Source organism: Puntigrus tetrazona, chromosome 8, assembly GCF_018831695.1.
Source record: "Puntigrus tetrazona isolate hp1 chromosome 8, ASM1883169v1, whole genome shotgun sequence".
Lineage (NCBI taxonomy): Eukaryota > Metazoa > Chordata > Actinopteri > Cypriniformes > Cyprinidae > Puntigrus > Puntigrus tetrazona.
Window position 1 is genome coordinate 1,066,250 of NC_056706.1, and position 14,616 is coordinate 1,080,865.

General features: G+C 40.1%; 1 protein-coding gene across 1 annotated transcript in view; it reads left to right on the forward strand.

Moving 5' to 3' along the window:
• The first annotated feature begins 3,591 nt into the window (after nt 1-3,591).
• The window catches only part of sema6a (sema domain, transmembrane domain (TM), and cytoplasmic domain, (semaphorin) 6A), a 59,662-nt gene continuing 48,637 nt past the window's right edge, over nt 3,592-14,616 (forward strand). The window contains 1 exon segment of the mRNA XM_043246766.1: nt 3,592-3,798. The gene's annotated coding sequence lies outside the window, so the exon portion shown is untranslated.

Here is a 14,616-nt window from a genome sequence, read left to right on the forward strand (position 1 = left end):
TCACTCATTATAGGAGCACTAGTCAGTAAAAGAAAAAGCAGATAACTGCATCAGACGGTGGTTTTTGTTTTTCAGAGAGCTCCACGTTTCATGTTTTAGAGTAAAAGTACCTCTGTTACAGATTTCTGAAAATGATCTTTCATGCACAGCTTTAAATATGAAAGTATAGAGTATATATTTATGTTTAAAACGAGTCCCATGTTGACCTGAAAATGAATCATTGGCATATTTCCCTCGATGATCTTTTCAGGCTGGTCTGAATGAAAATGCAGATCTAGGAGTCGCTTCTGGAGAGAGGAAAACTTTAAAACAAATCGACCAATCACCGGAGGAGTTAACCAATCATTGAGCAAAAAAGGCCAAAATAAATGCATATTAAAGAAATTGAAAGTTTTGATCTCTCTTGCACTCCTCAAACATTTCATGACCCATAAACAGAGGCCCTTCAAACACTTCGTAATCTCTTCAGAGGAACAGAAGATGGGATCAGACTCCCCTGAAAACACTTCACATCTTCTGCTAGTTTAACGTCTTAAAAGAAGTTCAGTGGTTTTGAAGAAACTCCTCTCAGTCTTGTCACCTGACCTGAAAACAGAGCACCGATAAATAATCCATTACAAATGTGTCGTGATTAATTAGAAAACAATATAATGACCTTCATATTAAAACTATAACCAGCATAAGAAGACTTTGCTGCATCCACTCCCTAAAATAGTTCCTTTCAGGGTTTCGTTTTTCAATTTACATTCAGACATAATAAACATATTATTATAAAATGTCAGAACACATTAACTTAACGACACACAGGGCTTTATAGGGACTTTACTAAAAGTTCTGAATGACACCTAACCAGCTTGGGAGTGTTTTTTACAGCAAAAGAAAAGCAGATAGACGTGTAGCTTTACAAAGATTTTAGTGAACGAGAGAAACCTCGAAGGTTTAAACATCTGACAGATCTAATAAAGCAGGAGGAATCGGTGGCCGGCGGACAAGTAATATTCTGATGCTATAATGTGTTTTCCTTCTCTTTATAAAGCTGCATGGAAATACAAACACGAACACTTCTGTGAAGATCAGATGTCACAGGAATCTGTTGCCTGGATGCAAATAACACACAGTTACATCAATGAAACAGCAGACGATGAGATTCGATTGTTCTCGTGTAGATTCAAGCGTCGCCAGCTCTTCATCATATAATACATCTGTCTTTAACTGGTTCTCATGCCACCTCCCTTTGAGAGTTTTTTTGCACCTGCTTTTGTTTTTTTTCTCAAGTTCAACCCAAACAGCAGATTCTGTTTCACCACTTCATGATTCACGTCAGAGGTAGAACGTGATTCAGGCTTTGTGAAGTGAGCTGCGCTACTCCCTCTAATTACTGGATGTAGATATATGTGTCCTGACTGACAGAGTAATGATGCAGCACATAAACACAGCGTGCAACACATCATTATATGGAGCTGTGGGCTGATTCAGATGCACTGAAACGTTCGAGCGAGTGGACGTGTGCGTGTGTGTGTGTGTGTGTGTGTGTGTGAATGGAGGTTTGTTTCAGGGGTCACAGTGTGCTGGATGATGACGGGACCACCGGAGCGCTGATTCTCACACACAAAGAGCGTGAGGCCCCGAGCGTCTCGCTTCATCTCCCCTCGCTCGCTCTCACACACACACACACCACACACACACGCACTCTCACACACACACACACACACACACACACACACACACACACACACTCCCACATGCACACACACACATGCACTCTCACACACACACACACACACACACACACACACACACACTCACACACACACACACACACACACACACACACACACACACACGCACTCTCACATGCGCACACACACACATGCACTCACACACACACACACACACACACACACACACACACACACACACACTCCCACACACACACACACACACACACACACACACACACACACACACACACACACACACACACACACACACACACACACACACACTGCACACACACACACACACACACACACACACTCACAGACACACTTACACACACACACACACACACAATTCAATTTCAAAGCTGGCTACTTCATTAGTAACATAGTATAATATGATTTCTTGTCACATTTTATTTTAATGCTATATATATATATATATATATATATATATATATATATATATATAAGATTCTTATTTTGTATAATGATTCAATATTAATTTATTTAATATAGTATATAAAATATAATATTCCATAAGTATGCATCATTTTAATCGTGCCTATTGATGCAATTTAGTTTAGGATTTTATTATAAGAATGATTAATTTAATACACACAGTTGTGATTATGTATTTTAATGCAATATTAGTACATCATATGTTAATATAGAGTATAGGAAACAATCCATAAAAAAAGATTGACAAAATTATTATTAATGTACATCGAAGCAATATGACTAATAATAATTGATTGTATATTAGATGTGAATATTCCATCTAATTACGTATATTTATGAAATATAAGTATATATTATAACGCGGGGGTAAGTATATGAATATTCCATTTATATAAATCAATTTAATTTTGGTTTATTTATGTACAGTATAATGCATTTCGTTACCTTGTACTTGTACATGTGTAATGACAATAAAGTTGAATCTAATCTAATCTAATCTATATTGATTATTATAAAATAATACAGTATACTAGATGTAAATATTCTATTATACACTATTCTAATTAAGTATATTGATGAAATATTGGTATATAATTAGTATGTGTACTGCGTATATTTATTATGTTTATATAAATACAAACAAATGCATGGATATATTTTTGAAAATACTACATTTATATATTACTTTATAAATTATATTTAGGCTATATATAATATAAAATATATAAACATGTATTCATTTAAATATTTTTACAATATAATGTGTGTGTGTTTGTTCATAGAAGTAAACACACAATACACACACACACACATCTGTCATGTAAACAAAACGCTTCTTTTGGATGTGATTAATCATAATATATTAAAACATGAGGTGAATATTCCATCTATTTAAATCATTTTCATTGATCCATTGATATATAGATGTATAGAGTGTATATTAATGTGATATTAATATGTTAATACATAATAATGTAGAGTGTAAGATATGAACATTCCATCAATACACACAATTATTCTATATTAATATATCTATAATACATACAGTTTCAGTAAACTGCATAGTTCCAATAATGTTGATTGATGCAATATTATTAGCCTGTGTATGCTATATTCCGTCAATATACAAAATAAAACAGCTATACGTGCAAATAAATGATGGCACAAAAGGTGCTTGCTAATACAGATAACAGTACGAGTTTTTGTATTCTGGATGAAGCTTTATTCTGAGTGCCTCCACGTGCTTGTGTTGCCTTAATTATGAAGCAAACACAACACACACACACACACACACACACACACACACAGTGTGACAGTGCTGGTGAAGATGCGCGTCTGACAGCAGCTCCGGAGAAACAAAAGCTCCGAGGTCTGAGGCTCCTCCCTGCGTGTGTGTGTGTGTGTGTGTGTGTGTGTGTGTGTGTGTGACAGCTGCTGTGTGTGAGCTCAGCTCAGTAAAGCTTCATCTCTAATAGGATGAGCAGCCGCTCGCTCGTCTAGCTGTATGCGCCGCTCATTGTTCGCTTCGCCGTTTCTCCGGGTTCGGTTTCCGCGGATCGGTCGGTCGGTGATCGGGATTTCTCATGGATCTATCGATGTGAAGAAGCTGTCACACGCGGTACGTACCTCGAAGTTGAGCGGGAGCCGCTCGTGACGATGATGACGACGGTGTTTAGAACGATACATTGTTTCTTTCTGCGCCGCGTTACTTTGATCTCCGCCGGTGACGTCACTCCGCTAAACTTCTCGAACGCGCGCTTATAAAGTCATTGATTAGCTGCACGCGAGCGTTGAACGTGAGGGTGTGACGAGAACCCACTGCTGCTTTCAACGGAATAAATGTGACCGTGACGGTCCTAGTTGTGCGCGTGGAAACGAGGATGTGCCTCCGATGCTGGAAGTTAGTATGCTTCTCTTCCTTGAGCTTCCAGTGTCTCTAACAGGTTTGATACCGGAGAACCTCATCCGGAGGTCTGTGAAGCCGGCCGCTCTCCTTTGACCCCGGGGGTCACGCAGGGTGTGTCCGTGTCAGCCGTTTCTAGCACTTTATTCCTCAATGAACGCAATCCGAGAGACTTCTCGAGTAACAATAAAAGGGCATCTGTTTGGGCAGGACGTCTCAGCGGTGAGCGCTCGGGTTCGGAGGCTCAGAATAAAACAGTGTTTGTTAATCTCATTGTCTGCTGTCGGTGGAGTGTTTTTCTCCCTGTGAGATGGCAGGCGGCCACGCGTCTCCACCGAGCCAAGATTCCACGACTATCTCGCTCTGAGCGCGCATGGCTTTGTGCGGAGGTGCGTTTCAGGTGTTTTATTCTGCATCCGCGTCGGTGAAGGACTTGGTGGCTTACATGAAGAAACGCTGCCTGAAGATCAGCTGCGTGGAAATCGGTGCTTGAGCGATATATTTCGATGGCCGGTATCTTATATATATATATATATATATATATATATATATGCTATATCATCAGGCGACTTAAAGATAGTAAAAACAAACGCAATATTTTACGCAATATTTGTGACCCTGGACCACTAGACTGGTCATGAGAGTCTTCATCTGAATGAATCATCTCTCCACTGATGTCTGCTTTATGATCGGACCATATCTCTCTGAGATACAACTATTAGAAAATATCTGGAATCAGAGGGAGAGAAGAAATATAAATATTGAGGAAAATCTCCTTTAAAGTTGTTCAAATGAAGTTCTTGTAATATTACTGCAAATGAAGCAATGCGTGTTACTAATCAGAGATGAAGTTTTGATGCATTTAGGGTTGAACTAAATATCTTCATGAACGTGATCTTGATTTTTGCCATAAAAGAGAAATAATTTCGCTTCATACAGCGTATTGTTGTCTATTTCTACAGATATATGTGTTCTTCTGTGCTCCAGGGTCACATTTACTAAATGATATAATTAGAAAAACCTTTTTCTGTGAAAAACCCAGGCATTTTCCATTCAGATTTAATCACGTCTCTATTATTTTGCGTCTTCTTGATAAGGCTGGCAATCAAGCTCGTTTTCAGGAACAGATTAAATGGCAGGGAACGTGTATTTATTCTTTTCACGGTGCATTAAAAAGATCATGTTTGTGAAAATGAGTCAATATCTAAAAGAGCGCGATGTGTCTCATTTATCAGCTAGAATGAAATGCATCTCTGAATCAACGTCTAACAACACTAACCGCTTAAACTACATCTACGCACTTTGAATGAATGAAGAACAGCGTACAGCTCTTTTCTTGAGCGCTGCTCTTAAACTGTAACGAAGAGACGTTTGTTTCGAGGCTCTTGAACGGAAGTGCAGCAAAGCCCTGATAAAGCACTGAATTATGAGGTGAATGCAGTGTTTTGATGGGATTGTAACGAGGGCATCTGATGTAGTCTCCAGCACAAAGCCAATGAGAGCCGCATTGAGCGTGACTGATGGCTGTTTGTCACACCAGCGAGCGTCAATCGCACCGCCGTGTATTTACATTTTCTCAGCGGAGGCCGGGATTCGCTCAGCCTGAATTATTGATGGCGGCCAATGAAATGCTCTCAATTATGTTAAAGGAGCGCAGCGTAAATCACAGGCTTAGAAATGCTGTCGATAACTCTCATCTATGATTCACATGATCATGTTTAATGCATGAGCTTGCTCTGGGTGGCCACATTACTGGGTAATTGGAACATTTAAGTGGATTATTGTGCCTTTGAAGAAGAAAAATTCACGTTTCTGGCTTTTTACATGATCAGAAACACAACTGTGCTTTTCATTTCTGGTTTTAATGACGGGTTTGCTCTGCTAAAATCATTCGTCACATTTTTATATGTCATTTAAGATACAGACGTCAAATGTTACTAACATAAGTGTGGTTCACAGCATGATGGCGCCAAACAAACAATGCAAAGAGACGTAACTTGGGTTAAAAACAGCATGAAGACGTTGACGTTTGACGTTCAGAATGATGCTGTTTGTTACCGTCAAGCTGCATTGGCACGATTTGGCTTGCTATGCAGAAAAAAACAGTAGTTTAAGGTCATGTTTGTGAGAATCAATCTGATCAGATATCTTCAGGAAGTCTTCTATAAGTGTTTGTCCTGTAAACACGAGTCTGATGACGACAAACTTCAGCTGGTGTCTGAATAAAGCCGCCTGTGATGAGCTGAATAATCACACGCTGATGCTGACAGTTTGTGTTTTCTCACAGGTTCTGGGAGTTTGTGTTGTCCTTCTGATGATGTGTGTGTGTGTGTGTGTGTGTGGTTTCCAGCGGCGTGAGAGAGAGAGAGAGAGAGAGGGACAGTGCATGTGTCTCGTCCCCAGGCCGGGGTTTGGCACTGCCTCTCTCATCTATTAATCATGGCGACTGCTTTCTTATTCCGTTGCCATAGTTTCAGGCTGAAACACTGTTGGTGTGTGTGTGTGTGTGTGTGTGTGTGTGTGTGTGAGGGGCCATGGGACGTTACAGACCAGCAGAGCTGCTTAAAGGGGCCACGCCGGACAATAATGTACAGACACAGACTGATCGTCTGATTGTTGCCCGTCACGCTCGTCCCGCATAAGAAAGGATCTTAAAAAGCAATTCTTGAATTTCCTATTTAGAAATAGTTCGTATTTTTTGAAAAAGAAAAGTTTATAAAACAACTACTACTCTCCTGTGACTCTGGTTCTCTACACTTTTACTCAGCTCTGCTCTGGGTTCTGTTTCTCATGATTCTCTGAAGCGGGTTTTCTTCTCATCTCTCTGATAGACAGTTCTGCGTCTCAGAGCAGGATTTTTCAAGGCCCTGCTGTCCATTTGAAGCAAGGTGTCCCCCAGGGATCTGTTCTTGGCACACTGTTATTCTTTATTTACATACTGCTCCTACGTAAATCTTCTACCTACATGGCTTTAATTATCACTTATATGCTAGCGACATTTACTCTCTCTCTTTCTCTCTCTCTATATATATATAGGCCCACTTGATCCACCCCATTTCACAAAATCTCTACTTGTATAAATGACATAAAGGACTGGCTCAAATTTTAACTGAATGAGATCAGAAGCATAACTGATGACTTTTCTTCTGAGAGAGCTGGTACACTATATGCTAATAATGCTAATTTGTACTCTGGATTCTGTACCTGTCGTCAAGCTCGGGCTCTTTACTTATTTTAAAGGAATATTCACCTAATCGTGTACTCTCCCTCGTGTCGTTCCAAACCTGTATGACTTTCTTTCTCGAGTGGAACATAGAAGTAAATATTTTGAAGAGCCATGGAAACCGAACACTAACTGTAATTATATAGAAATAACACTGGTGCATTCTTCAAAATATCTTCTTTTGTGCAGTCATACAGGTTTGGATCAACATGAGGGCGAGTGAACGGAGATCCCGTAGATCCTCACCTCGCTCTTCTTCTAGCGGTTATTTTTAGGGAGTCAGACGCTTTAATCATGAGATATTCTCCTGAGCCGGGACTCTCTGAATGGAGACGTTTGTCATTCCGCTGTGATTTACTGACCTGAGCTTCTGAACTACAAACACACCAAACGCTCTGAAGCCAGTCTGAGTCTTTGAAGCTGCTGAGATCATCTCTGAGGAGCAGGTGGAGCTTCTGTGAGCGGCTGTAAATTAAAACATCATCCGTGTGACGTCCACGAGCGCTTTGAACCGCAGTATTCGGATCATCACAGATTCTAGATCATCTAACGTTCCCAGCGAACACAGAACATTCTGGTAGAGCTATGAACAAACGTTCTGGTGACGTTGATAGAACGTTTGTTCAAAGGTCTGTTAACCTTGTAATGTGCTTTCAAAAACATCATTCATTGACATTGAATTGTTCTCACGTATTTTAGTTGGATTTTGTCTAAGATGGTCTAGAAAGCATTAAAAGCAACGTTCCGCTAATGTTTCAACATAATAAAACATAACGTTCCTTTAATGTTGGCTTTAAACATTTAGAAAACTGGACCTTTTGAATATTCAGAGAACATCACGTCTTAATGAAACGTTGGCAAACTATTCTGAGAATGTAATATTTATAGGGTGGAGTCATATGGTCTTTAATAATGTTCTCAAAACTAAAAACTGGACATTTGGATTATTTCAGATGCATTATTTATAGTTCAATCATGGAACTTTTCTTCTGGAATGTTTGATTTTTTAAACGTTACTATTAGTTTTAGGACATTCAGAAATATAATGTTCCCATAACATTTATATAACCAAGAAAAATGTTTTGGGAAGTTATCTGGTCTTTAATTATGTTCTTAAAACAATATTTATGTTGTTTATGGAAAGTTATGTTCGTGGAAATGTTTCAGTTGGATGTTCATGTAATATTCTTTCCGCTTGTTTCAGAACGTTCAGAAAACATTCAAAAAATGTTTTTGTTTTGTTATCAAAGCCTAAAGTCTTGAATCAAGATGAATTTACTTACAAGTATAATGACTTAAAGTTATCAAGTCTTGTTTTCTTCAAACCCCCACAAAAATCTTCTTAGTTTTTCCTTAAAACGAACAAAAAAGATGGCAATGGAGTGAGAGAAGTAATCTTGTTTAGTCTTTGAATTAAGATGAATTTCCTTCCCCCATATGGCACATACTTTTTATTATTTGTTTTAGAAAACAAGTAAATGTCAAGTGAATGCATCTTGATAGAGGCTACTAGAAAACAAGACCAAAATACTAAGTAAGTGTCAGTGTAACCAAGAATTGATTTCTTTCTTTTTCCGATGGCGTTCCTAGAGCATGTTCCTGTCGGCTGGGTTTGAGCTGATACTCATCTGAAAGGCTTTTATCGGTGGATTAGCGGCCGGCGTCTCACTGCACATAATCTCTGTGATTTGTTTGCGTATGTTTTGTTATTCTTGTTGGCTTTGTGATGAAGCTCTTCCTGCCGTTGCGTGAGCGTGTAAACACACGGCGGCGGCGAGGGAGACTCTGCAGACGCTCACAATGCGGTACATTCATAGAACAAATTGCATCCATGTGGCGTTCTGCGACCACAAGGCTCCCAGTGTCGGGCTCGGACCCGTCCGTCAGGAGCGGCGCAGGGGCACTTATCACCTCGCCAGCGTTTCCTTCCTCTGCCAAAAGAGGAACGGAGGCAGATCTGTTACACATGTGCCTCCCGTGAGCCCTTTCATCACAGACGTCTCTCTGCTTCTGCCTCACAATCGTCTGTTCTTCGTCAGAGAGGCAGCTGTTTATTCGTCCTGATGATTCACAGAGAGACCGAACGGTAGCTGCTTGTAGAGTCTCTCCCATTTCAACTTGACGCGAGAAACGCCGTCGTCAGCAAACAGCCGGTCGTCCATCTTGTGCTGTTGCAGGCCGCGTCGCTCGGCTAATTTAAGGGTTGCAGCAATACACCCCAACAGCTGACCTACATATGGAGCCGCGGCACACCTGCGTTTGATGGCGGCCCGTCTTTACCAGCCCTTCGTGATAAGACGGCCTGACTCTGGAATGCGAGCGACACAATGCCTTCATTCTTCGCTGCGGTGCTGGAGAATGGTTTGGACAAGCGTGTCGGTTGTTTGTAAATGGACACAGTGCATGTTGTGCTGCTGGGTTCACGTCGAGTCACTGAGTTTGCAAGGATTGGTTGAATTAGTCGGCTCGATTTAGCGATCTGAAATGTCTGTGTTTTAACTACATGCTGTTGATATGAGTATGAGTGATTCGTTCGGTTTTTGGTGACCTTGGTGTCATAACTGGATCTTCTCCGATCGTTTACACTCTTAAAAATAAAGGGCTATAGAAGAACCATTTCCAAAACGAATTCGGTCAAGAACCTTTCAAGGTTTCTTCATTTAGACAAATAAGGCACTTCTATGGCATTGTGAAGAGTGTTGTGCTATTAAGCCCCGCCCCTTGAACACATGCTCATTTGCATACACATTTGAGAGCCCCACCCACATCTCAACAATCATTGAATGAACCGATTTCCAACCATATAGTTTTTTTGTCAATAATTCGCTATAATAAGAATGAAATGATCTGATGCTGTTTAAGGTTTATTCCTACTTTAAGCCGTTCACAGGCAGAAAATATTTCAATAACGCTGCATATACTGTATGAACAGTGGTAGCGACTTTATTCAAGCTGAAATTCAGTTCAGAGTTACGTCTCGCTTCCTGAATCTGAAGTGAGTCAGTGAACAGAACGCAGAATTAAAATGCTGTTCATCGGCTGAGAACTCGTTGTTTATCTCTGAGTCTCTGGAAACTCAAGATCTTCGTGAGGAGCATCAGGTGGAGCTGAGTTCTGTAGATCAGATGGCGCTCGGATGCGATGGAGGTGTCTGATTCAGGGATTGATTTCAGGGAGTTTCTGTGGTGTTCGGTGCACGTCGCTCAGATCCTAATTTTAAAGAGTGTTCAGCTGAATAGAGGAGTCATGACTCTCTAACTGATTCACTTTAATGAATCAGTCAAAAAGACTCACAAATCATCATAAGCTCACATTTTTTTCAATCAGTCTAATGAATACAGTGTTGCAGTCGGTGTCTGTGTCTCAGATGATTCTCTGACTGATTCACTGTAACGAATCAGTCAAAAAGACTCACAAACAGTCTCAGACTCATTGTTTGAATCAGTTTAATGAACACAGTGTGAGTCTGATTAATCAACCAATCACCGCAATGTAAAATAAACACATTTTAAAGAACAAAGTCCTTGAAAGTTTTCTAAAGGAGGTTCTTCCATAGAAGAGCCAAGTTTGGTTCCCCTTTCAGAAACTTTTCCCTGTAAAGAAGCGGTTCTTAATGGTATCACAGATGTCTTTAAAGAGCCCATATTTTAAGAACCATCCAGTTGGTTCTTCAGAAACTCGATATCTGCTTTGGCTCGCAGGCGTTATCTGTCCAAAGTTTTCATCTGCTAATTGCTCTGGACTTTTCATTCCCAGGTTACTGTAATGAAAGCAGTTGTTCCTCGTCCAGACGTCCGTATGGAATGTGACAGCGTGTCAAACAAACGCGGCTTAATTGAGCCTCATCAGACGAGCGGAGAGCTTCATTACAGCCCAGACTGTTCGCTTCACTGCCGCCGCTAGTTAATGTGAAAGCCACTGTTTAATGGTTAAACAGTTAACAAGAGCACGATTCATGTGCAACTTCCCATCTTGCAATGCACGGCGTGTCAGGAACAATCAGAGAGACGACGTCAACAATCCAGAGCGGAAAACACGATCGTTAAAAGAGTTCAAACTAGAGCTGCACTGAGGGAGTATAGCTGTGTGTTCAGATCGCATACAGTCTGAATAAATAAAGACTGTGAGAATCTGGCTTCCGGATCTGAAAGATTGATACTAAACTGAATTATTCGTTGGTGTGCTTTGGTTTAATGCAGATCAGAAATGTGTGCTTGCACCTACTTCACCATCTTTGGGACAAACGAACCAAACCTGACAAAAATATATTTTTTGGATGTTTTCATGGATGAATAGTCTTGGGAACATCGTTCGGAAACATTGAAATGTCAGCAGTCTTGTCATGACTTTAGGTTTTAAAGACATTTCTTATTAACTATATTTTCACACAAAATATAACATTATTTGAATATTAATAGGGCTGGGTAAAAAATAGGCTTTCGATTTCTTGATTTTCTATGATTTTAATTGAATCTCATTTTTACAAATTCTTAAATGATTCTGTAAAAACATTTGAATGTAATTTAAGTGTTTGTATATGAATTGTACAAACCTTAAATATTATAGTTATGTTTATAGGACATGTTGTAGTTTATAGGAGTAGTAGTAGCTGTATTTATTGCCACAAAATGTATTATATTTGTTTAGCTTTATATAAAAGCCAACAGATGTCTATGCAGTGTGCCCATTTAGCTGGTCGAGTGTGTGTGTGTGTGTGTGTGTGTGTGTGTGTGTGTGTGTGTGTGTGTGTGTGTGTGTGAGCGTAGACAAAACATTTGACCCATGAGGCCACAGGAAGTGGCGTCTGTCTGGTTTCTCATCTTCAGACCTTGTAATAATCAAATGCGAGTCCTTCAGAAGCCGGTCTGCCTGGAACGTTTCCTCTTATTTGGGTTAAATATACTGAAGTGAGAGAAACCATCTATCTGACCCCAGCCGTGCCGGTTCAGAAGTAAATGAGCCCTAAAGCAAAAGAAGATTCATGGTTTTCTTCAGGGCTTGCGATTATTCAGAGGCTTCATTAAACAGCAGCAGCAGGAACATACATCCGTTTAATGGATGTTTCCATCAGCCGCTGAATAGCTGCGCGTCTCCCAGCAACACGCTACAGTAACACCACATTCCCACACGCTAGGGCAGGTCAAAGGTCGCCAGCATGGAGGTCAGTCAGCCCAGGGTTATGACTAGGATCGGCTGTATTTCATTAAAGTTTGAGCCGAACTGCAGGTGAGATGTGCCTTCCGTTATTTCACATGTTTCACAGCAGGGTCCTAAGTCAGTTCCTAAACAAGAAGTGGACAAAATAAACTGCTAGAAGTACGTCGGCCGGAGATTCTGTATGATTTTCTGTAGTTGTAGGTTTTCGTTCACGCGTATTTATACAAAAACATCTACCAATGGGGTAAATAAAATAATCTTCATTCAAAGGCTAAACGAGATGATTTTTCTAACCCCACTTGCAGATATTTTAGCTTGTTTTAAGTAAAAACCCAAATATTTTTTTATATTTATACGATTTTTTTTTACGTAATATCATTTAACGTTTTTACGTGTAAATAAATTCATCTTGATACAATCATTTTTTGACAGTTCTATTAAAAAACAACACAAACACAATAAGTGTGTTTTTTTACAGTGTAATCATCGCAATTTTAACATTTAAAAACCTGTGTGTCGATCGCTGCATTCGGTCTTAAAGTGACAGCAGCCCAATAAATAATGCCGCTGCCTGCTCCTTTAACTCATATGAATCAAAGAAGAAAATCCCTCACTTCTCTGGACTGAATATCTTTTGCAGCTTCGATAAGAATCAGTGGACATTTGTTGAGTTAGATTAAAGTCGCCTGCTTTGAATGTTTGAAAAGGATGAAATCAAGTGTAATTAGTTAGGTTCCTGTAATAAAGTGTAGTAGCTGGAGTACCGTAAGCTGTCACATTCCCAGCACGGGCTGCGTGTCTGAGAGGCCGAATCCTCCGGTAATCTCATCTAGCGCTCTGGATGACGGAGGTGGATGTGTAAGACAATCACACGTGATTATGTGAGCGCTGGCGTCACCTCGCTCGCGGTCACACGGCTCGTCTTACGGAGCAGCGCTCGACAGATAAGGTGGATCTTGTCATGCAGAGCATGCTGGGAGTGGTACGAGGGACCCCGAGCTTTCAGGGGCCGTGTCACCCCATGGGGCTCGGCTAATTGGTGGTCCCGGCGCAGACTGGTTTTCAATAGGTTTCGGACAAAGGCGTCAGTGTGGATCACGTGAGCAGGGCGTTGAGAAAGAGGCTCCCAGAGAGACGAGACGAGGGGCCCGAGACAAAGAGCTCAGGACGCCCCATTACTGCCCACAAATCACCCCCGTGTTCGGCCCCAGCGCTCCATCTGACCCACATACCCATCCGTGTGTGAAGAGCGGCTTTATTGGGCTCCGGGAGCGCTTCAGGTGTTCAGGATTGATCTCTGGGACTGAAATCATGTCTTTAAAGAGGTCGCTCGCTCAGAACATCAACATTCGCTCATCATTTACTGGCCTTACGCTGCAAAAAATCACTCTCTTCTTTTCTTCAATCAAGATGCATTTACTGTACAAGTAAACGGATTTATGATGTGAAGTCTTGTTGATTGAAACCATCTTAATTCAAAGGCTGAATAAGATTGTTTTTCTCTCCCCATTGGCAGATCATTTTGCTTGTTTTATAGAAAAATTAACAACATAATTAAAAAAAAGCATAATATTTTAAATCATTTTACTTGTACAGTAAATCTTGATTCAGGAATGTTTAGATATTAATGCTAGAAAACAAGACAAAAACTCAAATCATTTTTACAGTGTGCTAAAGAGTACCATTTCTCTGGGCTTTGTAATAAATAAAAGAAAAATGTAATTAATTTTTTATTTTGCCCCCAAAATTTTACATTTACATCTACATTTAGTTTCAGATGATGACTCTTTCTGACTGTCAGTAAAAGTGATTTGATTATATTCTTAAAACAACAACAACAACAACAACAAAACCCATTCATTCAAATTAAAAGATAAAATCAAAAAAATCTCCCAGACTTTGTTTTCATGACACTGAAAGTCAGAGACGTCTCCTGCAGTAGTGTCTTCAATATACAGGAGAAAGAAAGTCACAGAGTGAGGTGAGGATGAAGAAAAGAGGACAGAAATATCACTTGTATCATCTTTAATGTGTATATGGATATGAAGAGTGTTTCTAAATCCCTAAATCAGGTTAGAAGCACATACTCGTGCTCCCTGAACCAAACCATCAGAATCTTAGATTAAAAATACATTTTAAATAAAAGTTCAACT